This window comes from Sapajus apella, unplaced genomic scaffold, assembly GCF_009761245.1.
Source record: "Sapajus apella isolate SASKATOON/1434 unplaced genomic scaffold, GSC_monkey_1.0 scaffold96, whole genome shotgun sequence".
Classification (NCBI taxonomy): domain Eukaryota; kingdom Metazoa; phylum Chordata; class Mammalia; order Primates; family Cebidae; genus Sapajus; species Sapajus apella.
In genome coordinates this window covers 5184369-5211842 of record NW_022437036.1, presented here as the reverse complement: position 1 = coordinate 5211842, position 27474 = coordinate 5184369, and the positions used below count along the sequence as shown (strand labels likewise).

At 47.1% G+C, this 27474-nt stretch overlaps 2 protein-coding genes across 17 annotated transcripts in view; both read left to right on the top strand.

Annotated features, from left to right (window-relative positions):
• The window catches only part of GNAS (GNAS complex locus), a 69666-nt gene that overhangs the window by 23955 nt on the left and 18237 nt on the right, over positions 1-27474 (top strand). For 2 of the 15 annotated variants that reach the window (XM_032257174.1, XM_032257169.1), the window contains exon 1: positions 24880-25316. The exons of 10 other annotated variants lie outside the window; for them this stretch is intronic. The gene's annotated coding sequence lies outside the window, so the exon portion shown is untranslated. Of the gene's footprint in view, positions 1-24855; positions 25317-27474 lie in introns of those variants that run through there. 3 more of the 15 variants (XM_032257167.1, XM_032257171.1, XM_032257173.1) reach the window with 3 other exon arrangements.
• The window catches only part of LOC116535786 (neuroendocrine secretory protein 55), a 64377-nt gene that overhangs the window by 23977 nt on the left and 12926 nt on the right, over positions 1-27474 (top strand). The gene's annotated exons all lie outside the window — the stretch shown is intronic.

The window sequence follows — 27474 nt, the reverse complement described above, 5'->3', positions numbered from 1 at the left end:
AAGAAAATGAAAACAGGAAACCTGTCAAGAATAGTGTTATTGGCCAGGCGCAGTGGCTCACACCTGTTATCCCAGAACTTTGGGAGGCCGAGGCAGGTGGATCACCTGAGGTTGGGAGTTCGAGACCAGCCTGGCCGACATGGAGAAACCCTGTCTCTACTAAAAATACAAAATTATCCGGGCATGGTGGCACATGTCTGTAATCCCAGCTATTTGGGAGGCTGAGGCAGGAGAATCACTTGAGCCCGAGGTAGAAGTTGCAGTGAACCAAGATTGCATCACTGCATTCCAGCCCGGGCAAGACAGAGCGAGACTCCGTCTCAAAAAAAAAAAAAAAAAAAAAAGAATGCTGTTATTTAGGAAGTATATAGGTACTTACATTACTGAGACCACTTGAACATATCCTTTTAAACGATATCTTTTAAAAAATCTATGGTTATGTAACATCTGTGCCCAGGGGATTTAAGCAGAAGCCTTTTAGATTTCTTTTAAAAAGACAGACCTTACTTATAATCAGCCCCTTGATTTTTTTGGCTTTCATATACTTTTGAAATCTTAGGAAGTGTCCATCCTAATTCCTTATAGCTGCTCTTTCTGTGGCTCTACTAGGCCTGCAAGATGCTGAATTAACTTATTAATTAAATCACTGACATCATTCGGGGGTTCCTTCTGCCCACTGCCCCCAACATGGGAATTTTTAAATGACTGGCTCCAGAAAGGCCCAAAGATGGTGAAGATGAATTAATATTTCAGGTGACCACTAGATGGTGAGACAGTATAAGGCAGAAAACAGATGGCATGTCTGTGTAAAAACGAGAGAGATGGCCAGGGCCAGCCAACGTGAGGAAGGGTGCCCTTTGCTTTTACCGCCACCTCCCACCCCAGGACAGAGCTTGGATTCAAATAGGCCCCAAAGCTTTAGCAAGAACAGCTTTTTACTTTTATGCTGTGAATTCTCCTAGTTAACTATGTGCTAGGATTTTAGGGGCATTTTCGGGGGCTCAGTCTAACAGAGGGGTCCTCTTAGTGGCTCCATTGACATTTTGTCATGGGGGGCTGTCCTATGCACTGTAGGATGTGTAGCAGCATCCCTGACCCCTACATACCAGTAACTCTCTCTCTCTCTCTTTCTCTCTCTCTCTTTCTCTCTCTCTCTCTCTCTCTCACACACACACACACACACACGCACACACACAAACTGTTTCTAGTCATTGCCAAATGTCACCCCTCATTGACAACTACTGCCCTAACATCAGTATCAAATTCTGGGGAAAGTTCCAGATCATACATATTGTAACTTGCATAACTTAAAGTTACCTATATCTTCAGAGAAAAGTTTGCCCACTGCAGTTATTTCTTTTTTTTTTGAGATAGAGTTTCACTCTTGTCACCCAGGCTGGATCTCGGCTCACTGCAACCTCCACCTCCTGGGTTCAAGCAATTCTCCTGCCTCAGCCTTCAGAGTAGCTGGGATTACAGGTGCCCACCACCATGCCCAGCTAATTTTTGTGTTTTTAGTAGAGATGGGGTTTCACCATGTTGGCCAGGCTGGTCTCGAACTCCTGACCTCAGCCTCGGCCTCCCAAAGTGATCCACCTACCTCGGCCTCCCAAAGTGCTGGGATTGCAGGTGTGAGCCACCATGCCCAGCCTGCAGTTACTATCAACCAGTCAGAAATGTTCATACTGACTTTGGTGACCTGTATTCTTGGGTAGAAGTAATTTGTAGAAATCTCAGAGAAGAAAGTGAACCACATGATCCTAACTAGAATAGAAAAGGGAATTCTTTCAGGGAAGTAAACAATGAGCTGACTTTGAGTAACCAAGTCAGTCCCATAGCTGGGCCAAATTAGTGTTTAAATAGCCTTTACCCTTAAATGATCACATCTCCCACTTAGGGGTTCTTAAGGATGCCTTTTCCTGTAGCAGGCTAGGAATTCTCTCCCTGTCCGGTGCACACTCAATTGAAGAGAAGGTTGCCAAGACATGAAGGACCCATCTGTCAGATGGCTGCTGACAATGTATCAGCTCTAGGGTGGCAGGGGCCCCACTTCATATGTGTTCCCCCAAAACAGTAGCTGAGCCTTTAACTGATCATGTGTACACACCAGCAGCCAGTGTGTGGGCCCCGTTGCTGGGTCTCCATAAGGTCTCCCTAGTCCCAGGCCCATAAAGAACCACCCTGCTGCATGGAAGTGTATAACCTTTAGCCACTGATTTTCCAAGCCAGGAAGTTAGATTGCAAGAGAGAGGGGCACTTCTCTGAATGACCGTACTGAGAAAGAGCATAAGATCTCTTAGGAATAAAACATAGCTAAGCCAACAGAAGTAGCAACACAAGACATTTCCTGCTCAAGAGGCTTGCACCTGCTCTTTGATAAAATGGACACCCCCTTCTCCATCCTAGGGCAGACTCTTAAAACTGTTATTTCTTGGAATAATCATAGCAGGACTAAGTTGTGATCTTAGTTTTAAACAGTGGTCTAAGCCCCTAACTTGCATGTGCCGGCCTCTCTCCCAAGTAACCATTATGGAAGGTGACTTTATAAGTTCTTTGTTATATTTTGACTGTAACAAATTTATATTTTTGGCCCCATTTGGTCTTTCTGTAGAGTTTTAAGATGTTACAGATTCATCAGGGATCTAATTTTTCCAAACAAAGGAGGTTTTTTTTTTTTCTTTTTTTAAGGGAGTTTGGAATTTGTGACCCTGAGTTCATTGCAAAGGCCAGAAAAATAAATAAATAAAGACAATGATGACTCTTCACTCCAGACTTGCACATGTATTTCAACACTTTAGCTTTCACCGTTAGGATTTCTTTAGGGGAAGACATAGAAATATATTGGTAGTTTGATAAATTATATATCAGACATGTAAAATTTAAAATATCATTTGAAATCAAAACTTGTCTGAAGACTAGCTTTTTATGTTATAAGTTCAGCTAAGCAAAATGCCCCCTAACTATAAAACCTTCTTACTGCAGAATCCTAGAAATTACCCAAGGCAGGCTTTTTGAATGTTGATTTTGACATTTTGCCTGGGGAAGTTTAACATCTTTCCAAGTAAATGCTTAGAAGACTCAGGGCAGAACCCAAAAATAAATGCCAGACGTTAGGGGAAAATTTTTTTTAAGTTGGATTGCCGAAAAAACTTCTAGCTATTTATAATTAAGCGTTTTCAGCTGCTAAAAGGGAAACACATTAGATCATTTTGTTTTGCAAAACAAATGACTAGGGCGCGTTTTAGGATGGACACTCCCAAGAGGGTTTCCCTTTCTGAGTGAGAGTCTGGAAATGTTGCTGATGCGATCCAGCCATTCTGGAGCTCTCTTACGAAATCACGCATCCTAGGGCAGTTTGGTGTTTGTGAGCTTACGGTGTTTACTCCTTGCTGTCTTCTATGGTAGGTCTGATCTAATGGAGTTGGCCATGGGCAGAGGACCCCCAGCTCTTTGGGAGGGTCCTGGGATACTACAAACAGCACTGGATTAGAAGTTGGGGGTTCTCATTCCTGGGATCTTGGTTCATTCTAGTACTTTATTCTAGGATTTCATGAATTTACCAAGTTGACATCCAGAAAAGGCTAAAGTTTGATTCTTGAAAGTATTGACAAGGCTTCATTTGGGGATGATTCTGCCAAGTATTCCTGGGGTCCTGCCATGGTCAGGAGAGCACTTTAAATTTGATGGGTTGTCAAGGAGGAAGCAGAGGGTATCTCTGTGTTCAGCTTTATGTATGAAGAAGTAAAGACCCAAGATGGGGACAGGACAGGGACAGCTTGAGAAAGGAGGCTTGAGATAGAGACTTGGACTCAGGTGCCAGGGATGAGTCCAAAATGCTTGCAGGCATCTCAGCCTCAGACTTAAGCTAACAGTTAGTGGATAGTGGACACCTCTCTTGTTTCATTTCTTTCCCTTTTTTTTTTTTTTTTTTTTTTGAGATGGAGTCTTGCTCTGTCACCCAGGCTGGAGTGAAGTGGCATGGGCTTGGCAATATCCACCTCCCAGGTTCAAGCAATTCTCCTGCCTCAGCCTCCCGAGTAGCTGGGATTACAGGCATGCACCACCACTCCCAGCTAATTTTTATCTTTTTAGTAGAGACAGGGTTTACTTATGTTAGCCAGGCTGGTCTTGAACTCCTGACTTCAGGTGATCCACCCACCTTGGCATCCCAAAATGCTGGGATTACAGGCATGAGCCATAGTGCCCAGACTCTTTTTTTCCTACCCTTCTGGCTCTACAGTCTTGATTCCCCAGAGTTAGGGTTTGATTTCAGACGTTAAGGCAGGCTCAAAGTGGGGCACCTGCCCTGCCAGAAAAAGGTGAGGGATGGGGTCAGAAGGAAGGAAGACCATGAGGGCTGCCTTAGTTGGAGAACGGGGGCTCATCTCTCATTTTTCTCAGAAGTTTCACAATGCAGAGCAGAAATCAGCCTCCTGAGGAATTCTTGAATTTCTTTCTCACCTTCTCTCTCCTTTTTTTTTTCTTTCTCTCTCTCTCTGTCTTCTGAGATTTTTTTTAAAAATAGTGTTGTTATTTTGCAGGGGCTTTCTGAGCAGGAACTACCTTTTTTTGGCGGAAAACAAATGAGAACACGAGTTATTCAGGGCTGGGAAGTGGAGACAGTGAAAGCAAGGCTGCTCAGAACCGGCTGGCAGATGGCGCTCGGCCTTTGCTATTGACAGCCTGGTTTCAAAAATTCCCTCCTGTGCTGGCGCCTAAGACAGAACCCGCATCCCCCTCTCTAAAGCCTCTTTCCTAGGGACACAGCCCCCGCCCCTAAGGCTGAGGAATGCTTTTAAAAGTTTTCAGTTGAGCAGTTGACAACTAAGGACAAATTCCGGCCACTTTTAACTAGTGGGTCTGTGGAGCTTAGCCAAGGCAGGAAAGCACACTATCAGGAAACCTCCAGATTCACAGCCTTGGTGCCCCAGTCTCCTGGGAACTGGTCCTGGGCTCTTGGACAAATCCCTTTATGTTCTGGTCCTAGTTTTCCTAAACTGAAAAAACAGAAGGGATGTCTTTCTCACTTTAAAATGTCTTTAATTCTCCTATAAAGTTTAAATAGACAAGGTATGCCAACACCCTATCCCACACACACTTTTTAAAATGTCTGTTCCAAAATGGCAGAGTGTATAGGAAATCAAATGGCAGGGTCCTCTGTTGTCCTTTGGTAAATAATTAATACTTTCTGGGTCCCCATCACTGGGAGAATCTTTGTAGGAGCAGAGTTTTGTGGTAAACTCTTTCAAGGGCTAGAAAAGAGGTTCATAGGTAAGCAGAGGTCCAGTTTCCACCAGGGAAATCCAAGGGACCTTCCTGGAGAAGTTAGCATTTAAAATAATATGGGAAGATATAGAGAGATGGAGCAGAATTTGAGCTACATGGATTTTTTACAAAGAAGGCACTTGCTAGGGATAAATCATTATTTTTCCATTCAGGCAAGCATCATTGGGTTTTTCAGGACCTCTGAAACCTCAGGGCTAGCTTTCAGTTTGTCCCCTCCTCAACCCCTCTTTAATTCTCAGTGCTTCACACTGACAGTGCACCGGGGCATTCTCATCAGCGAAGGCGTCTTCTCTAAGCATGGGGCCCCCACTGTCCATCTGAGGCTCAGTGCTGCCTTGGGGCAGGCCGCTTCTGGCTTCTTTAGGCCTCCTTTCCACTGGAGGGGAAGCTGGGTCTAATGGTGTCTGGGCCAAATTCCTTGGTTCCAAGAACAGGTGCCATTGCCATTCCCTTTCATTCTGCCCCCCGACACCCCACCCAGCAGCTGGAAAATGATGAGGTCGTCTATTTGAGAAGGGCCACTTACCTACTCTCCGTACCCGTTCATATGCACACTCTGTCTCCCCTCACTCTTAACATTGTAAAGTGAAAGAAACTGAATACAAAAGATTGATTTAACATAAATGTCCCTCCCACCACCCTATTTAAAAATTTGTCTCTTTGATAACTTTCCTACATTATTCTCTTATGCCCATATTCTTCTGGGGAGTCTTTAAAGCATTTCTTGCAGTTTCTCCTTCTCACAGTTCCTGACTTCGAGCCCCAAGTGTTGGCTGAGGGCAGGTGGGGAGCAGAGGTGTCCAGGGCAGGTGTCTGCCTCTTTCCAACTTTTCCTGGGCTACTGGAGCTCCTCCCCACCAGAGGTCAGCAGAGAGCTCAGAATGGCTGGGTCTGCACTCAGAAAGTGGGCTCTTGGAATTCTCTAGATGAAATGTAGGATGCGCAAAGGGAAAAAAGCCCCACGTTTCCAGGGTGTTTTGGTTGAGATTCTCATCCTGTCTTGGGACCTGGGGACCTTACTTTTAACACCAATCCAGCTCTTCAGTGCTTTCCTCGGGGTAGGGGTTTTGGTCTGTTTATTTGGTGGCTTTCTTGGCCAGTCTTCTCCCCGCGCCAGATGCACAAATCCCTCCCTTAGAGGGAACCACCCCCTCTTAGAATTCCCCATTCTGGGGCCCAAATGCCCACTTTCACTTCCCACAGGACACGGAACCCACATCCCACACTTGGCCTGGTGCCTTTTCTTCTAGAAGTTGTATTTATTGTTAAAGTGACATCATAATATTACAGGAAACCCCCCTCCCCTGCCCTCACTCTGCTGTGATCGTATTGATCCTTACCCCCCTCTGCTCTTTACTCAGATGCATGGATAGTCTTAGGGCATTAACCACGGCATGCAGTTTCCTATTAACTGCCTTCTCCATGAACACATACTAACAGCCAGCTTCCTGAGAGCTCTTCCCGGGTTCCCCACCGTCCTCCCCAGTTCTGTCACTTGTTCAGTCCTTTTCCTAGCCGGGGAAGAGCAGGGAAAGAATCTAGGTTCCTCCCTTTGTTTTTCCTTCTCTGATCTTTTGAAATCCCAAGGTCCTTGTGAACAACTCAGAAGTTAAAAGCAGTTCCCTTTGGCCAGTTGTTTATTGTTGAGAGAGAGAGACAGAGAGAAGTGAAGGTGCAAATGGAAGGAAAGAAGTAAATAGAAATTAAATTTAAAAAATTGAAAGGAAGCGGTGGCTCACACCTGTAATCCCAGCACTTTGAGAGGCCGAGGCAGGCAGATCACCTGAAGTGGGGAGTTCAAGACCAGCCTGACCAACATGGAGAAACCCTGTCTCTACTAAAAATACAAAATTAGCTGGGCGTGGTGGCGCATGCCTGTAATCCCAGCTACTTGGGAGGCTGAGGCAGGAGAATCGCTTGAATTCAGGAGGTGGAGGTTGCAGTGAGCTGAGTTCGCACCATTGCACTCTAGCCTGGGCGACAACAGCGAAACTCCATATCAAAAAAAAAAAAAAAAAAATTGAAAGGGAGAGAGAGGAGGAAAAAAGAGGGAAAGGAAAGAGAAATAAGGAAGAAGGGAGAGAGGAGGGAGAGAGGGTGAAAAGAAAAGAAAAGCGTGCCTTTGCCAAGTTTAGCTCTAAGCACCAAATAGGGTCCTTGCCCTCTAGGAACTTCTAGTCCAGAACAGAAGAGAGGGTCAGGTTGCAAGTGATTATCCTCCTACCAGACAGGGAGTGGAGCACTGCTGAGGAGGGTGTGGCCAGCACAGCTGAGGGGCCAGGAGCAGGGGGAGGAGAGGCAGCCTCACAGTCCAGGCTGGGGCATCCTCTCCTCCACATCCCACTGCCCCATGAGGTCCCTTGTTGGTTCAAGTGTCAACCAGAAGAGCTGGAACAGAGGCCTGTCCTGTGTGCCAAGACAGGGCCACCACCACCCTCCAAGCTCTGACCACTGCCCTCTCACCCCTTATTGCTTTCCCAAATGTTTATCTCCTGATTCTAAAATGATGGTCCGTTTTTTGTTTTATTTAAGTTAGGAATACCTTGCCTGTAACACAGCCTCATTTTCCAAGTGCTTTCACGAGCTTTATCCCACTAAGTGGTTTTGTTTTGTTTTAGGAAGCCTGGCACGCAGAGAACCTTCTAGCTCTTTAAAAAATAATAATAATAATGAATTTTAAAATTGATAATTATCCAGAACAAAACAAAGCAAACCCTAAAGTGAGAAGTGAGCATCTTATACGTTAAGTATACATCTCTAATGTTGGGGAAACCTTTGAATTTTACAATTGGTGTCCTCGAGAATTGGGTGCTAGCCAGACCCACTATAGGCATTGTTTCATTTTTTTCTTTTTCCTTCCTTCCTCCCTTCCTTCCTTTCTTCCTTCCCTCCCACTCCCCACTTTGAAAAACAAGTTTTATTCTCTTGGGGTATGTTCATTAGAGAGGGAAGACAATTCTGTTCAGTAAGGAAGGGCGAGGGGAAGAGAAAAGGGGGGAATTCAGCAGGAAGAGACCAGGGGCAAGGTCGATTGCTCTGTACGGGGGTGAGGGTAGGGGGCAGAGAGAGAACATCACAGCCAGATGCAAATCACAAGAGCAGACCTTCAGCTTCCTGGCATTGGTGGGGAAAACATTCCGTTAGCTCCTTCCTATGTCCTGGGCTTTATTCATCAGCTCAAGAGAAAAAAATGAAATCAAAATTTCATCCTAATTTGTTGTGGTTGGACCCCATTCTCCCACGTTTTGGCATCTTGTGAAGCACACACGCAGAGGCGGAGCCGCTTCCTGGGCTGACCCGCCTCTCCTTTCTTTCTCAAGGCGTTCGCCTACTTCCACCAGGAGGAGTTCAGACTCTCCCCAAGCGCCAAGAGTTAGAAATGTGTTGCTAATTGATTTGAGCTGAATTTGTGTTGCTTTGAGACTTAGCAAAATGGCTGATTAGGGGCTGGTGTTGGGGAAAAGAATTCCTGATCTAATTGCTAAGGAAAGGAACTCATTCACAAATATGTTTTAAAAATGGGCCTTCTGTGACATTTTGGAGTTGCCAGGGAGTTAGGGGTCATGGTGGATCTTCAGGAAGAAAGACATGTTGTTGGGAAATGTTTAATGGAAATTTAGCGTAAAATGGCATGCCTGATTTAAGAACATAGTTAAATTTATCCTGGTTCCAAGTGAAAACAGTTGTCACAAATTAATTTTTCAAATTTTCAACTATTGCAGGTCTGAGGTTTGCCCATGTGTAGGTCATGTCCAACTTGACAAAAGTGTGGAATACTACCCAGTCCTTGGGACATGGGAACCAGCACATATACCCATTTTTTTCTCACTGCTAAGTTATTTCCTAATTTTTTGGTTAACTTGTAGGTTGAAATAGCCTTACTCCTCTTTGTCTAGTAGCATCTCTAAGCTCGCAGTAGCCACTCACGTATCTGCCATGTCCCTTAGAAGGATGAATCCTTGCCAGGTCAGTGAGTTTGCCTCAATTCAGGCATTTTCACTTATTCATTCATCTATTCAATATATATGTATTGAGTGCCAAATATGTGCCCTTCCCGGTGGGGAAGACAAAGGTGTGAGACATTGCTACTCCCTTGATAGAATCGAAACAAACCCAGGAATTTAGCAAGAGCAGGCAGTCTCTGCTAAGTGATTACACAGGGAATACATAAGACAAGATGGAGATTGTCAACCAAAAGACTTCAACAACCTGCTAAGAGTCTTCCAGCCCAGCTGAGCACACCAAATCAGAGCTTACTTAAAAGTGTCATGAGTGCTGATAATCAAACTGCAGAAAGCCAGAAGGATCTTCTGGGGTCAAAACAAACAACATTTGACAGGCACAGCCATTCAGATTTTCATCCCACTTGGAGGCTGAAAATTTCTGCACAAACAGCACTGATTGAACCGTTTCTAGTCATGGGTAGACCTCCCTGTTGAAAACTTGTCAGTCATGCGACTGAAGGAGGCCTTTCTCCAGGAGGCGTAGCCCAGAGGGTTACCGGTCATGCTGAGGAGTCCGGCTTGCTTCCAGGAGGGGCTGCAGAGGCCTGGCCCAGGAGTGGTGCTGAGAACCGCCTTTTACCAAATTCCTTCTTTCATTGATCTCTCTCTGGAGCCAAACTATGCCTTCCAGGATCTTTCAAGACTAAAATTCTCTTAGGAGAATGGGCCCAATGTCTCCCACCTAACCTTAGAAATCTTCTATGTCTAGGATTAGTGCTTTGAGAGTAAGATGGGAAAGTGCAGTTTGCAGCCAGGTCCTGACGTACTGTAGAGTGCTATTACCTGAGTGTTTTCATCCTCCATCATCTTAGCTCTTGGGCTGGCCCCCATCTTGGCTCTAGTCTTCCATCTTCCCTCCTGGCCTGCCCTCTCTCTCAGCTCCAGTCCTCCATCTCAGACCCTGGGCTTCAGGTCTCTTTTGTTCCCTAATGCAGATAGAGATATTATATATTCAAAGTCTATAATAAATCCCCAGCCATTGTGGAAAGAAAAACACATTTTAATTTCCAGAATTTTATTTCCAACCTTCCTTTCATAAATACTTTTCAATTATCTATTCATTGCCCTTGAAATAATATGTCTTCTTGATAGGTCTCTGTAACTATCAGCACGTGATAGTGACCTTTATGTTTTTTTGAAAATATGAGTGCATAACACAGATTGCTAGCTATTTTTTATGTTAAAAATATGACAAGGGAAGGTTTTTTTGTGTGGATGACTGAACTGAAAGAACTCTCAGATAAATTTTGTTCCATAGTGAATATGATTGAGATTTATAGAATTATTAAGTTGTGGCTTCTTAAAACTTGCCACTGAAACAGGAATGCCTGAATTTTGCATTCTGGGTGATCTCGGATGAACACATGGCAAATCTGAGAAGCCATTTGGCCCCAGGCCTCCTTACCTCCCTGCAGGTGGCTGTGTTCTCTTCAGTTAATCCCATTAGCTGGCAAAGGCTTATGGGGCTACTCTTAGGGACATTTGCATTTTAATAAAGAGCTCTATGAGGCCCAAAAGCCCTGAAAGTCCCATTTTTAATAGTGGGGTTCTTAAGAGTAGCATTCTAACAAAAGGCATTGGGGGGAACCAGAGAGGGTTTTTGGGCAGTCACCCCCTCCCCCCTCTTGTTCCAGCCCCATAACCTGTTATTCTCAAGCCAAGTCTATGGCTGCCTAGCAGCCCCCAAAGCAATGAATTGACTTTCTTTCACTGTGACCCCAGGACACGCAGACCCCTCACCCCAGATCTCCAAGTAGCAGCATAGTGCTTGCTTAGTGTTGTTCCGCCTGGCAGCAGGGTGCCCTCCACCCCATTCAGTGGCACAGTCAGGTTCAGATCGCAGCCTTTGGGGGGCCTGACTCATCCAGCTCTGGTCGATAATGACAAGCCCCATGTTTTTCTCCAGCGTCCACGGCTATGACACATAGAACAGTCAGGAAATAAAAGAGGCTTGAATACTATACGGTTGCTTTGCTTTCTTTAAAAAAGAAATATAATGTGGGGGGTGCTTGGGGAAGAAGCAAGGAAGCAGAAGGCCAGGCCAGCAAGTAAGCCAGCAGCAAAACAACCTTGTTGTTTGTATGTTACATAAACAGCCCCCCCCAAAACTGTCCTGCAGTTTATAGCCTTAGGAAAAACTGGGGCTTAGTGGCACTTGGGTTGATTTCACACCTTAGCTTAGAGTTACTCAGAGGTGTATTAACAGCTAATGATTCCATTGAGGGCAGCCCAGATTGCCATCTTGACTTGCCAGATATTAGCAATACCCTGATAGAAACCCAAAAGCCTGCCAATTAAGTTCCCCAGTGTAACTTAAAACGGGCCTTTCCGAGATGTATGATCTTTAGGAAAAGGAAATTAAGCTAATTTTGAAAGCCCCTGACACTCGAGTTTCCTTATAATGTAAGTAGGTGGTGGCTGGGATGAATATTATGAGTGCCTCCCATAATGTGTATTTGAATAGATGTCATGGATTCTGATGGCAGAGTTCAAAGTCACTCAGAAGTGTCGGTTTCTTTCAGAAAGTTCTATGATGGCTAACAGGATTAGAATGACATTGTCACAAAATGATAGGAGACATTAAAAAGACCCCTACACGATGCAGTGTTCACAACACACAGGAAGTACCCCCCCCCCCCGTATGACTCAGTAACACTCAGCTAGGAGGAGAGCACTGAATTATGCCTGTAAGTTACAGGTTTATTTCGAACACACAAACACGTAGGCCAACAGTGACAGTCAACATGCAGGCATGCTTTCCCTCAGAGCATGAGAGGCATTTGGATTTTATCTTCCCAGGTGCAGAACCTCTGCACTTCCTTCTAAATAGCTTCCTCCTGACCCTTAGCTAAGTCAACAGGGAGAATTGCCTCCAAGTTTTGCTACATTGTGTACCCTGACAGTGACTTGTAATTAGGAGACCTTGCATGGATCTAAAGCCCAGAAGTAGTCTCTGCCACTGTTCCTCCTGATGAAAACAGCCTCACCAGCACCTTGCTGCAGACAGAGGCCAGCTCAAAACATTGATTTTCTCCCCACCCTCCCAAGGTTAGGCTTCTCCTTAGAACTCGCTGCTTTAAGTTAAAATTTCCATCACCAAAGGGCCTGATTTCAGGCAGAGAAAGGACCACTTTAGCAAATGAGAGAAGCGAAGAGGAGTGGAGAAGGAGGGTCATTTCAACCAGCAAAACTCAGCTGTGCCATTTTCCCTGACAGCACTTTAATTATGATGAAAGAACATGATTTTTTTTTTTTAAAGAGGAGGCTCTTGGTTGGGGAAAAGGAGGGCGCCTCTGAAAGAAGAGATCTGAGTTGCCAAGGTATGGAGTGCAAAGTGGCTGTCACCACCAAATGACGATGCACTTGGAGAGGGGGAGAGAAGCCCCTCCGTGAGCCTGTGCACCACCGGCCCATTCTGTGGCGCCCAGGACTAGTCAGCCAGGGGCAAGTGGTAAATAGGATAGTCCAAAGGGTAAGACAGCCACCTGCTAGGTGCCAGCTTCCCCCTTTCCCTCTGTGAGATCTTAACCCTGGGGCTGGTCCTCCTCCTTGTGCTGTGCTCCACCGGCTTTGAAAGCCTTGGAGGGGTTTCAAGTGGTCACATACCTTATTGTTGTGAAGGATGTTTTTCTTTAAAGTCAGGTGCTAAGTCAGGTGTGAGGTTGAAATGAACACTTAAGAACCATTGAACATAGCATTGGAAGCGAGATAAAGGGACAGAGCCCAGCAAGCCTGGGATTGATGTTCTGAGGGGCGGAGACCAACTGTGTTTTAGGGATGGGGAAGGAGTTGGAGCACAAGATGTTGTTAAGAGACTACAGTCGCCGGGCGCGGTGGCTCAAGCCTGTAATCCCAGCACTTTGGGAGGCCGAGGTGGGTGGATCACAAGGTCAAGAGATCAAGACCATCCTGGTCAACATGGTGAAACCCCGTCCCTACTAAAACTACAAAAAATTAGCTGGGCATGGTGGCGCGTGCCTGTAGTCCCAGCTACTCAGGAGGCTGAGGCAGGAGAATTGCCTGAACTCAGGAGGCGGAGGTTGCGGTGAGCCGAGATCGCGCCATTGCACTCCAGCCTGGGTAACAAGAGCGAAACTCCGTCTCAAAAAAAAAAAAAAAAAAAGAGACTACAGTCAGCTCAAGCAAGGATGAGGGAATGGCGCGATCACCGGCTTCCCACCTCCCAGCCTGGCCTGGAATCCCTGCTCTGATCTGAGGCATGGGGTCCACAGGAGGCCCCTAGTGTGTTGTTGCTACAGTGCCCCAAAGTGGACCAAAGATTCTGGGCTGGTAGTGTTTAGAAAGAGATAAAAGTGAATTCCAGACTCCCACAGCTGGAAAAAACCTCTCCCCCTGGGAATGGGAAGTAACAAAATGTGTCTGGGTTAGCTGTGGAGTCCCTAGAGATGAAGGGAGGAGAAAGGAAGAAAAAAAAACAGGCATAGACAGTGCATTATTTTGTACTTGCTTTCACCTCCCTCCTTAATTTTAGGGCCCTTTCGTGACATGCAACAGGAAGTGCAGGCTTCGTTGACAGCCTCTGGTGCAGACTTATGCAGAGCACAAGAGATGATGTGAGCCTGCTCATCTGGGCTGCTTTTGTGTAACTGAATTACACAGTATCTATGTTAGAAGTAATGTCGCACAAGAAAGCCCGGTGGCCTTGAACTAAATACTGAGGGGCCCTGGGCCCCAGCCCCAGGAGGCCCACTATGCGTCAACTTCCCTGAACAGTTTGTGATTTTCTGTTCTTATTCCCCTCACTAAATTGCCATACTCCTAGAGACGCTTCTAATTTGATGGTTATTAACAGGCAGCTGATAATGAAACAGCAAGGACTCTGGGCTTTGCAGTAGGTAAATTATGGACATTTACAAGTTAAACAACTTTATTTCTTACATTTAGCAATAGGTTTAACAAGCCAAGTGCAACATCTGCAGAATCTTATGGGAGGAGGCAGTGTTCTTGAAATTGTGAGGCAGTACTGCAGAGACAGAGATACCTCTTTTCTCTAGAACAACGGCAATCTCCCTACCAGAGCCAACTGGAAATACAGATTTGCTCCTGTATCCATGCGTGGTGATTCTGCCTGCCACTGAGATGGAGGAACAGTGATCTTGCTGATTTTAATGGACTCATTTAGGGGAAAACACTTGACAAATATGTGAAAATGCATTTTCCTCCTTTTCCTCCTGGAAAGCAACATTAGAGTCCAGCAGTTCTGTCTGGAAGGAGAGAGTTGCAGGAGCAGCATCCTGGCATACGACTGGCTGGCTGCTTAGCGGTTTTATTTTAGAAAGTGTTTTAATTCAGAGAGGAGAAAGAAACAAAACAAATCAGATACAGAGGTTTGCTGAGCCTGGAAGTCAAAAGAAGCCCACTTTAGGAGAGTGCATTTTCAGTGTCAGAATAAGTAAAGTATTTGAGGATTTTTTTTTTCTCTTCTTAAAAATAAATAGGCACGGCAGGGCGCAGTGGCTCACGCCTGTAATCTCAGCACTTTGAGAGGCTGAGGTGGATAGATCACCTGGGGTCAGGAGTTCTAGACCAGCCTGGCCAACATGACGAAACCCGTCTCTACTAAAAATACAAAAAGTAGCTGGGCATAGTGGTACGTGCTTATAATCCCAGCTACTCAGAAGGCTGAGGCAGGAGAATCACTTGAACCTGGGAGTCAGAGGTTGCAGTGAGCTGAGATTGCACCACTGTATTCCAGCCTGGGCAACAAGAGTGAAACTCCATCTCAGAAAATAAATAAAAAAATAAATAGAGACTTTTGGAAAAGGAAAATATTCAGGCTTTTGAGAAACACAGTGAGATGATCAGTTAATGTGGGGTGCTGGTGATTGTGATGTCGGAAGAATTGGTCTCATTTTTCATGTCACAATTAATATTGTTTGAGATTAGATGGCGTCTTAATTTAGACCATTTACATTTTACAGAGCTCTGAAAAGAAATGCTCCAAGCCACTTTCTGGCAGCAACAAAGCCAAATAAATGCGAATAATATAACCTTAACAAGATCCATTCTTTCACTTTGTAGCTTTGCTCTGGTCAATTTTGAGTCATTTAGCACAATCTAAAAATTCACATTTTTCATTGTTAGAAATATGTAATGCTTCCTGCTATTCACTGCCTACAAATTTCCTACTCTGATGACCTTTTTGACTTGGGTTTTTGTCTTCTTGACACCAAAGCATCCAATCAATTTGGTCAAAAGTTCAATCGTGAAAAAGCATCTGGATGTTTTGTCTACCAGCAACCAGTTTGCCTGAATATTTGAGAGGATCAGCTCAGCCAACCACCTGTCCCAATGTCACCCCAACACAGTCCAAATGCACTCAGAGGGGTGCAGAAGGAAGGGTACACACAGACAAGGTGTGGGGGTCTTGCTTTCTCTGCTGCAGCCATCTGAAATTGACTGCAGAGGACGGGGGAAATTAAGCAGCAGGCTAGTCCTTCTAGGCAGATGTGGAGGGAGAACAGTGTGGAAAGAAATCTTTATGGCTAGATTCTCAGCAACATCACTGTCAGAGTCTGGTGCCTGCAGCCATCTTAGAATTTAGAGGAAGCTGAAGCTACCTGACTGCATTTTGTCTTCGGTTACAAGCAGCTCAATCCAGCCAGCAAAAAATAAGGGTGAGAAGCATTTTGCTTTTATAGAAAAAGAAAAAGTGTCCATGATTCTCAAAAAAAAAAAAAAAAAAGCTGACCCTCCCCAACCCAATCCTTTTATTTCAAAGTCACCAAAACTGTGACTAGATTCTCTCTCTCCCTCTCTCTCTCTCCCTCTCTCTCTCTCTCTCTCTCTCTCTCTCTCTCGTGCATAGCCAATTTAGACTCTCTTGGCTGGAATTTTTCCTGATCTCTCAATGCAGTAAAAAGCCAGGCAGATGGGGGAGGAAGGGGACAAGGAAAGGCAGGAGAAGGGGCAATGGGTCCTTGGCACATCTTCCTTTATAGTGCAGTCTTACAGTCCATTTCTATTTGCAAATAGCTCAGCCCAAAAGAAAGTATTGATATGACCCCCAGGTGCTGTTCCTAATCCATCTTACTTATTTTCCCTCTGGGGTGCAGTCAGGGCAGAACTCAGATATGATCAGACCTTCAAAGCCCAGCCTTGATCCTTTATTTTTCATGTTACAGTCACAGACCTTGAAAATGTGTTTTCAGCAGTTTACCACATACCGAGAATTTCAGAAAACAAAAGGTCAAGAATTGATGACTTAGATTTATTAGTAGCCCCATTAAGCAGACCTCAGAATTCTAATGATGGGTCTCTGCTAGACAAATCAATGTCATGTTTCTAAAGGGACAAGAGTGACAGCTAGGTGATTTCACAGAATTATCAGCTATTGGGAGGAAAGTTAAGCAGGGGTTCAATTACTATTAATTACAATGATGTTTTTGTTTGTTTCCCTGGAGTTTTCATGCTGCTAGTAGTGGTGGGGTTTTTTTTTTTTTTTCTTGCATTTGCAGATTTGCTGTTTCGCTTTACATGTTTTAGAAATTATCCGTCTATTTTTTTCTCTCAAAATCTCTTCTACCTTTGGCATCAATTGTAGAAATTAAATGTTTGCTGTGAGTTCTATCATTTAGTCATAGTCTTTAAAAAAAAAAAAAAAAGTTCTCTTCTCTGCCTCTCTGCTTCCCCCCAGCCAATAAATCTAGTGAATACATCGTTATGCCAAATTGTGGAAAACACATTGAACACATTTAAGAATGTGTAAGGTAAATGAAAGTACCTAAAATTAAAATATTAAGTCAATTTAGGGATTATACTAGTCAACATTTTGGTTTTGTATTCATTCATTGAACTAACTAACTCATGGTATCTTGTTAAAATGATGCACCTAAAATAATTATTTAATTAAAAGAAAACTAAGGAACTTAACTTTTCAGGCTGAGGATGAAATTAATCCTGTTCTTGATTGCTTCCCAGAGGCATGGGTTAAATAACATGAGTATGAATTTAGGGTCATTTAGGCTTTTCTAGACTTTGGGATGCCTCCAACTGTTATGAGTATAAGGAGTAGTCCTTTAACTTGGAGATCAGATGTCTCTGGGTCTCAGTTAAGTTTTATATCCATTTCCTTTGTATGGTTCAGCTATTTGGCACCATCTTGGCAGAAGATAGGGATCCAGGGCCTTTGCTGTCAGTGGAATGGACTGAGGAAAGCCCTCTCCTCATTGATCAGTCTTGGCTTGGCAAAACATAGCCTCCTTGCTTTCCTCTCCAGACCAGGGCACCACATGGAGATGGTGCAGTTTGCTTGGGCTGGTCTTGGACATTTCAGAGTTCCCCTCTTACTGCATGCTGACATCACCCCACAGCTCCCCATGTGCCTTTCCTCGCTGCTACCAAGTGCTCTTGAAAATCAACCACCTTCCTGGGGGACTGCTGCTTTCTCACCCTAGGTTAGACCCATGGACCCAATGAAAGTGTTCTCAGGGGCTCCCATACCGCAGGGTAATCACACCTTCTATAACTGAAGGGCTAGTTTTCCAGAGTTTTTATTGCTTCATGTTAGGTCACTGCAAGCCAGGGATAAAAATAGGTGTAATTAGCATGTTACAGATCAGACTCTGCACTTGTAGCTTTGTGCCACTTCCTCTAATAATACCAATTTTGGTGACACGTTTCCTAGAATCCTGGACTTTCTTCAATCCCTAAAATCCTCCAAGAGCTGAATTGTAGGACAGACCTGTTTGCTTTAGAACCTAGAAAGGCTTGGTCCCAACTAGGTTGTCTCTTTCCTCTACCTTTCCAGACATTTCAGGTCCATCTCCATTTTCTTGTTTTTATGATCAGGGAGAAATGGCTCCGTTTTCCCCTAAGGCTGACATTTTTGTTGAAGGCTGAGCACACATGTCTTCTGTGCTTGTGGCAAAAGGCCCTTTCCTGGCTGGCTCCAGAATCCTCACCAGTTAATTGGGAAAAAATTTGAGTTAGGCATCACAATTTCAGCCGAGCTGGGCACACAATGAGTACACCTGTTACTCGAGCCAGTGTCCAAAATTCAACCCCATGGATCACAGCTGTAGCATTATTTCAGCATGAGCAATTCAGTATTTAATGTTCCTTAGAAAAAAATAAATCATTCCAAGCTGCTACTGTTCACCTATTAACCCTTTCGGGATTTCATGGTGTCGGGGGTGGAGGTGGGGAGTAATCTGTAATTTGCTTGGCTAACAGAGATAATACCCGCTTCCCAAGTCTGTCTTTTAAAAGGCCATTTCTTACATAATGGAGAACAGGGGCTATAAAAACAATATCCTCTTGATCTGCAGCAGCCACTGCCTTCCACATTGAGAGGCTAGATTTTCTTCTTTCATTTCATCTATATTTTTACCTGCACAGTACACGTACTGCTTCCTATGGTTGGCAGCTTCCATTTCTTTCCTCTTTCCACGGTAGCTTAAATTAGCCTGTCATCATCAGCAAATCTTAATTTACAATTAAGTGCTGGAAAAAAAAATGTTTATCATTAATCAGACCTTCTCATTTTAGGTAAATGGCCCCCAAGAGCAACACACATTTTTAATCTGTCCTGCCGATAGCTGAGCCCTGCCGTCATTTGGGTCTTAATAAGTGAATTGGCCATCTGCAATTAATCTGCATAGTACAAATCATTGGAAGGCCAAGCCTGTCTGCCTTCTGAAAGAAACTGGCTATATTTAGTTTTTAAAGCAAGTCTGCTTTGTGTTCTTTGTAAAGTCAGCGACATTCTTTCAGTTTTTTCGGTGTAATTAGCACGAAACGAGCCGTAATCTGAGAAGGTAGTAGAGACTTAGGCAACCAAAAAACATGAATGTTCAAGAAAGTGGGCAGAGGCAGCCTTCCCAGTATTGGGCGGCATGCAGAGACCCTGGGACGTGGCTGTGGGTAGAGCTGAGGTCTGTAGCTCATAAAAAAATCTCCTTTTCATCTGATCCCCAGACTAGTTGCAAATGCTTGACGCTTGGGCTGAATGATTTTCCCCTCCTTATAACTTCCAGTGGTAGGCAAAGACCTTAGAAAGACAGTGCCATCTGGGCTCTGCTGATGTTGAGGGGCTCCTGACAGGCCAGTGAGAGTTCTGTGCACACTGCCAAGCCCTCAATAAACTGCTGAGTGGGAGAGTAGAGGGCACAGCCCTGAGCTCCCTGGCAAACACTTAATTTCAACCAACTGGAAGCTAAATGGAAATCAAACAGAGGAAGGCTGGGGTGGCTGTGGGGAGGAGAATTGGAGCCAGTGTGAAAGGAGGGTGCACCCCTCCTTGTTAGGGGCCATGCAGCCTGGGCCCCGATTAGTTCCCCCCTCAAAATAAAAGACAGGGAAATAGGTGGAGCTAAGCGATAATTACACATTTTTCAATTTCAACTTAAACATGTGTGGGCAAACACAAAACGATGAAAAGTTATCACATTTCTAGATGAATTAAATGTGTGACTAATTATGCCACGTTAATTGCTTAATTCCTGGTTTACTAACAGCAGATGGAAGTGGGACTGGAGAGGGGGTTTCAGCTCTGAAGGCAAATGATACCCGAGGTCCAGTCTGCATCTGTTTCCCAAATTGAGGCTAGCCACTCACAGCAAGGCTGTTTGAAAATGATCACCTACATTTGCTTGGCAGGTAGATAAAATAGAATCCGAAGATGTAAAACTCTTATTTAGCAGTTGTTTCATTTGTATATGTCCACAAAGCAGCATTTAACTAAAAGAAATGAACTGCTAATTCATCCAGTGTTTTTGACTGTCTACACTCTAATTGTATGGAGCTAAATTTAAAGAAGTGAATACCATGAGGGGGAGAAAAAACCCTAAAATCTTTAAAAATAAGAGCAATGACAGAGCTTCTCTTATCTAAGGATATTTTATTAGGACTTCAGACCTCTCTCTTGGTCTCAGCATCACATCTCCAGGTGCACCAACTGGCTCTTATTTTTTCCTGTTGTCATTTTTTAGTAAGATGTTGGATCAAAGTGTCATTTAAATAAGGCACCTTGTAAATAAGCATGAAAGTGAGCTGGTCCGTGTCTATTTTTAACTAGTCTCCCTACATTATTCTCCATCCTGGATGAGTTTCCATTTTCAAGGCCAAGTTAAAGGTTCTAAGCAACAGGTTTTCCCATTACCTTAGTCCTCATGAAAATTTTTCCCCAAGGGAAGTGAAGGATATTTTCAGTTTAGGAAAATTGACTTTCCTGCTGTAGAGCGGTAAAACTCTTAATTTTTTTAAAAAATCCAATTAAGGGCTCCATTAAGTGGGTCCATTGATCTGTTGGTGTTGATGTACCTCACAGAGAATGGGGCATCCTCAGTCTTCTCCTGGATTTGACTTTGAGTTTTGGAATTAATTGTTGACGCTGCTGCCTGTGTTCTGCTGATGGCTCTGCCTTTTGGTTCCACTAGTGAGTTTGTTTTCCACTTCCTGTTGATATCCAAGTTGTTTGTCCACCTAGAATCTTCAAGGAAGGGTAACATGTGCATCATATCATTTAGATTCCTAAAAGGAAGAAAGTAATACATATCATGTCTTTTTGTTAATGTTTCTCTTCTTAAAGTAGATGGTGGCTTTATTAAAAGTCCATTCCTGCCCACTCTGGGGTTCATGGGGATGTGGTGAAAAAGACACTGATGGCCTTGGGAATTGGGCGTCTGTCCACGGAGACCAGGATGCCTCTCTCACAGATGGTGCCTGCCCATCAGAGAGTCAGGAAAGATCAAGAAGGGCTGCAAAATGTCCCGGTTGCCCTCATATTTGTTTTAAGTAGATGTTTGAACAGCATCTCAAAGCCACTGGCTCAAGAATTTGGGTCCAAACACACTGGCCAATGTATTTCCACATTCTGTTTGAATTAGAGTATGTTTTGAATTAAAAATAGATCATTTTAAAGTTAGTTGATGGATATTAAATGGGAAAATGTCATATGGCCATGTAGTTAATTCTTCAGTAATTGACTTCAAGTCTTCTGAAATGAAGTTTTGTATCACGTTTAGTTTTGAATACAAGTTTAGGGTTACTTTGTGGTTTGAGTTACTAGCTAGTGAATATGACAAGAAAAAAATGCCCTAATCACTACATTCAATTTTTAAGAACTTTTATGGTCTAAAGTAATAGAGTCTTCTTACTTGGGACTAGGAAATCCTTTTTACAATTTCTGCTTTCATCATCTACATGGCATAGGCTTTGACATTGATTTGCAATGGCAGTTTCAGTCATTCTAGCTAATTAAAGTGCTGAATGTGCTTTGAACACAGGAAACACTGTGGAAGGGCTAAATACTATTATTAAAACCTTACAGCTAAAGTTTCTGTTTCAGTGGAAACCTATTTATTGTTTCCTAGGCTATTAAAATAATATTATAATTATATTTGCCCTGGGCTCTTGAGAAACAACTTAAAATGACCCCAACCAATGACGGGCCAAAGACAACATTCTTGTCCAAAAACTGAGTGACATCATTAAGGAGAGCAATGTTTTCAAGATTCTAAGCTGTAGTAAGTCCACTGCTTTGAAAAGCAGAGAAGGCGTTCTCACTGAGAAAGGAGGATACCCAGGGGCCAAAGATCACAAACTGCCTTTATCGCCGCAAAGTTGACAAGACCACAGAATTCAAACCCTGGTGGGGGATGTTGTCCATTGTTGTCAGCTATGGAACATTGGAAAGAAATGTTTCGAGGCCATTTCTCTGTGTAGTGCGTGACACCATCTGTTTAACCAAACTGTTTTGTTAGGTGACCTAGTGTTTTAGGTTAGGGATGTATTATGATCTCAACTGGCTGGCTTGGGCACGAAGCAAGTCTCCTGAGCCAGAGATCTGTGATCTCCTGGGGCATTTTATACCCAAGACATTCTGTCCTTTGTCCCTCCCTGAAAGCTGAAGTTTCCGTAACTCCCTTCTCTTCCTGAGCCAGTCAAGGGGCCCCTTCCACTGGAAAGCTCTTGTCTGGACTGTGCCAAGAATTATGCTAATAGATTGCCCTACTTTCAAAGCATAAACTAGGTACTTAAAACAGTAACGATCAATTAAAATAAATTACTAATTCATATGAAAAGGTCACACATGGTAGCCTCCAAATCTGAAAGACTTAAAAAAAAAAATCACAACTTTTAGGGCCTGGAGAGGTCAAATTTGAGGCCAAAAGCTCAGTAAAATCTCTTCCTCCAATTTGTGTGGAGTGAAAACAGAGAGCCTAGCAGACCACAAACCAGCTTGTTTCAAAGCTCTGGGTGTCATTTGCTTACCTGTAAACCCATCATTCCACCTGCTGTCATTTATTTACAAAGTAAATGCTTTATTTATCCATCAGTAGCCATAATAAGATATATATGAAACCTATACTTAAAAATTTTTTGTTTTCAAGAATAGCCTCATAGATTGAGACCTGAAAGAAGTAAAGCCTGATCTTGCATTACACATTCTAGGACCATGGTCCCGATTGTGCCTTGCCTAGAACAATTGTTAGTATATGACATGGGGTAGTTTCACTCCTTTTAAAGTTCAGGTGTGATATTTATCTAAAAGGGGAAGGTGGTAATGGAGCTTAGAGATTTCCAAATAAGGAGACTCTTTATTATATACATTGTATAACTGTGTAGCTCCTGGCATAAGTATCAAGGTCCTATTTGTTACTATTTACCTGGTACTCTTAAAGACAATGTATCTGTGCTTTGCAACTTTAGAAGCAGAAAGGAAGATGCTTTTGAACAAAGGAGCATAACAAAAATTTCTGGCCTGTTCTTCTCTCTTACAAGTCTTTAACAATTTTTTTAAATGACAATCAATCACATTCAGCCAGGAAGTTCTAATTTAATATCTAAAGATACAGCACCTGTGCCGTGTCATCAAGCAGTTCTAACTTAGGTGGTGGATGATAGGGAGCCCCACTATCTCTATCACTGGCAGCCTTGGAATCATCCATCCTGAGACCTTAACTGCCGAATTTTTCTATGAGCACATTTAGGTGTATCCACACAATATTTTTATCCATCTTTGGTTAGGTGAAAAGCATCAAGCTAGGACAGTAGTTCCTTTGAGCATTTTCAAAAGAAGGTGTATTTTTGTGTGGAACAGAGGCCATGATCAGGAGTGTGACAAAGACCTGGCTTAAGCTGGGCAAAAACTTTTCAGCCAAGTTCAAGAAAATCAGGGGTCTGCAGTGGCCCAGGGCAGGGTGGCCTGCAGGTTATGAGGGTCTGGTGTCTAGGCTGTGCTTCCTGTTCTTAATTCCAAGTGTTCTTTGCTGACTTTGAATCGTCCTCTGTTGTCCTTTCAGATACATAAAAAAGAGGCCTTGTATAATGGGGATAGCGGTGTACCCGGTATACCGGAAGGGGCCAAGAAAAATAACACGTGGCGTCTTCATCTGTCACACCTTTTCTTACTCGAAGTGGAGCAAACTGCGGAAAAGGGGGGAATTTCAGTCATCCTGTTGGCTAACAGTGTCTTTTTATTTTCAAAGCTAACTTAAAACGATACAGCTGTTTGCTCAAGGCCTCTGGAAGTATCAGTCGCCCCATAGCCCTGGGGACTGTTAGAAGTGCTTCCATTTATAGGTAGACTTTTCTTTTTTCTCCTTCTTCACCCAAACAGCTTAAGTTCCATGGACTGTGTTAAGAAGTCAAAGAAAAAATGGGAAGACAGTTTGTGGACTTTGCATAACTGGGCTTTCCGGGATGTAGGCCTGTGTCCCATCCAAGGCACTACTCCCATCTTAGCCCGATTACCTTGCCGCCTCGGCTCACCTGGGCACATGGTGGGCCGCGGAACCCACATGCACCAAACATTTATTGAATGAATGAACTGCATCCCAGCAGACAACAAGGTGGCAGCAAATGACCTAACCAAGGTCCCAGGAAAGGCGGGCTGGAGTCCAGTGGTTGAAAACTTAGTATCCCTGCTCCTAATCTTGCACTCTGCTGCATGCTAGTGTGGGGCGGGACACTTGAAAGTTTTGAAATAACCTTCAAACAAGTTCACGTTCCGTAAACTACTTTTCTCTCTGTTCCAGAGTCCCCAGGGCGCCCAGGCCAGGCCGCCAACTCTCCCACCTGGGAGGACGCCTCGTGGACCGACTCCACTGCCCCGGCCACCGCTCCTCCGCTCCCAAGACACCGGCGGGCCTCCTGCTTCGGGCAGGGCTAGCTTTGCAATCCCAACGCACTTTTCTCGTCCGAAGATCCGAAAGAAACCCAGTGCGGGCGTCGCAAACAATTGGAATTCGGCTCTCCGACACCTAGACACCTATCTCGGCGGGCGCGCGCCGCTGGGAGGGCGGGGTGGGTGGCTGGAGGTAAGGAGGCGCACAGCAGGGGTAAGCGCCGCCGTCGCACACTTTGCACGCCGCCCAGGGCTACACCACTCACCGAAAATTGGGAGGCAGGTCTGGGAGGCGGGGTTGAGCGCCCACCGTCTTGGGCGCGCCCGTGCCCCCCGCCAGCGCGCCCCCGGCGCCCCCGGCCCACACTCGCGCTGTCCCCACAACGGCCCGCACCCCCAGGGTGCGCGGCGGCCCATTTGGGCGCGTCCCCGGTGGGCCGATTTTTCACGCTTCCCCTTCGGTTTATAGGGGCCGCTGCTATGGGTCGGTCCTCTGAAGAGGCTGGGGCGTCATCGGGGCCGGTTAGAAGCGCTGCTCCCCGGCGGGGACACTCAGTCGCGTCGGCACCGCGGAGCGGGCTGCGTCAGGTGGCTGGCCGGCGCGGCTCTCCCCTGCTCTCTGGCTCCGGGCTGCGGCGCCGCGGCTGGAGCGAGCCCCTGTCCCGGCGCGGGGCGGCAGCGGGCGGCAGGCAGGCAGGCGCTGCCTTGCGTGTGAGTGCACCTCACTCACATGTAAGTCGGGGAGCGCCGGGGCCTCCCGCGGAAGTCCGAGTCGCCCGGCGCGGGCAAGAGCCACTGGAGCCGGGACAGGGCAGGGGCGCCCGGGCGCCGCTGTCCTGCCCCGCGCCTCCGGGCACCCCCCAATTCTCTCTCTTTTCTCTTCTTTTCTCTTCTCCATTGGCGTGCCCAAGAGCCAAACCAAGGAGCGCCTGAGGGTAACAGCAGACTCGTGCCATCCGCGCGCCTTTGCACTTTTCTTTTTGAGTTGACATTTCTTGGTGCTTTTTGGTTTCTCGCTGTTGTTGGGTGCTTTTTGGTTTCTTCTCGCCCCTTTTTCTTTGCTCATCGTTTTTGGCGCTAACTCTTAGGCAGCCAGCCCAGCAGCCCGAAGCCCGGGCAGCCGCGCTCCGCGGCCCCGGAGCAGCGCGGCGAGGACCGCAGCGGAGCCCCCCGACACGGGGCGCACAGGGGCCGGGCAGCCCGAGGCCGGGGGTAAGCAGGGCGCCCGGGCCAGGCGCGAGCCGAGCTCCCCGAGGTGGCCGGGTCACCATGCTGAAGATGGCCATGAAGCTCAAAGCCCGGGCGGCGGAGAGCGAGAAGAAGACGGCCGCGGCGGCTGCCGAGGTGGCTGCCGAAGCTGCGGCGGCGGCTGCGGCGTTGGCCGAACCGAGAGAGCCGCTCGCGCCGCGGAAGAGCGGAGACCCAGAGAAGCCCGCGAAGAACCCCAAGAACCTGGCGCGCGAGGCGCCCCCCGAGAAGTTCCTGACCGACAAGGAGCGCAGGAAGCTCGAGAAGAAGCTGCTGGAGCAGAGGCGCAAGGAGGAGAAGAAGAGGGAGAAGGAGAGGAAGAAGGTGGAGAAGATGCTGAAGAAGAAGAAGAAGAAGGTGCCAGAAGCCCAGGAGGAGGCCCGAGACCCCGAGGCCGCCGCCGCCGCGGCCGCCGCCGCCGACGACGAGGGCGCCGAGGAGGGCGCCGCCGGGGGCGCCGAGGAGGGCGGCGCCGCCGGGGGCACGAGTAGGGCCTGGGCCGAGTGGGACACGGACTCGGGCGACGAGGACGACGCCTACTACGCGGCACCGCGCGTGGGGGGCGTCGTGTGGCGGCCCGGGCCGCTCAAGGCCGGCGCGCTAAGCGCCCACCTGCCCCTCGTGGTGTTCCTGGTGTTCTCCGTGCGCAGCCCCTCGTGGGTGCTCAACTTCCTGCTGCAGAAGCGCACGGAGCAGGGCCGCGGCTGCGGCTTCGTGTTCGGGGCGACCTGCTGCTTCCGAGTGTTCCTGGGCTGCGCCTTCTTCTCCTACTTGGGCGGCCGCGCCAAGCGCAGAGGCCGCGGGCGCTCCGGGGCCAGCGGTGCCTTCGGCTCGGGCCATGGCGCCCGGCGCCGGGGGCGCGAGGAGCGGCTCATCTAGTCAGCCCCCCCACCCCGCCACCGCCACCAGACACCACCATCGCTGTGTAGTGTGGATTTTTATTCGTGTTCGTGTTTGTGTGTGGACACATTTTCCTTTTCGGTTGCTCTGTCCTTTGATTCGTGCTCGCCTCGCTTTTTCCACACTCCTCTCTGGCTCTCTGTGTCTCTCTCTCTTTCGAAAATTTTCCTAAGTCCGGGCGCGCGCTCCCTCCCCTTCCGCCCACCCCGGCCCCTCGGCGGCGCCCGCGGGAGGGGGAGGAGGCCTCGGGGGCGCCGGGCGACGCGGCCCGGGAGGTGGAGCGTTGGCGTCGTGCGAGGGGTCGTCACTGGCGCGGAGACGCCCCCTCTCCCCCCTCGGCCCGGCCCGGCTGCGGCCCGAGCCTGGGGGGTGGGGGGCGTCTCCCCGGCCTGTCCCGTCCCCGGCCGGGCGCGGGCGGAGGGACCCCCTCCCCGGGCTCCCGGGGGGCTGCCTCCCTCCGCCGGCTCCCGCCCTCCCTGCCGCCGCCGCCGCCGCGGCCGCTCCTCGGCCCTCCTCCTCCTCCTCCTCCTCCTTCCACCCCCCTCGCCGCCGCCGCCTCCTCCTCCCCCCGCCTCCCCCCGCCCGCCGCGGCGCTTTTGGCTCGGGGTGGCGGCGGGGGCCCGGGCCGAGGCAATAAGAGCGGCGGCGGCGGCAGCGGCGGCAGCAGCTCCCGCAGCTCCTGCTCTGGTCCGCCTCGGCCCGGCGGCGGCCATCAGCCCCCTCGGTCTCGGCTCGAGGGGCGGGGAGCTGCGCGCGCCCCTCGGTCCGACCGACACCACCCTCCCCTTCGCGCCCGTCCGCGCGCCCCGCGGCCCGCGGCCCGCGCCCCGTAGTCCGCCCCGCGCGCTCCTCGCCGAGGAGCCGAGTCCGCGCCCGGCCCGCCCGCCCGGCGCTGCCCCGGCCCTCCCGGCCCGCGTGAGGCCGCCCGCGCCCGCCGCCGCCGCC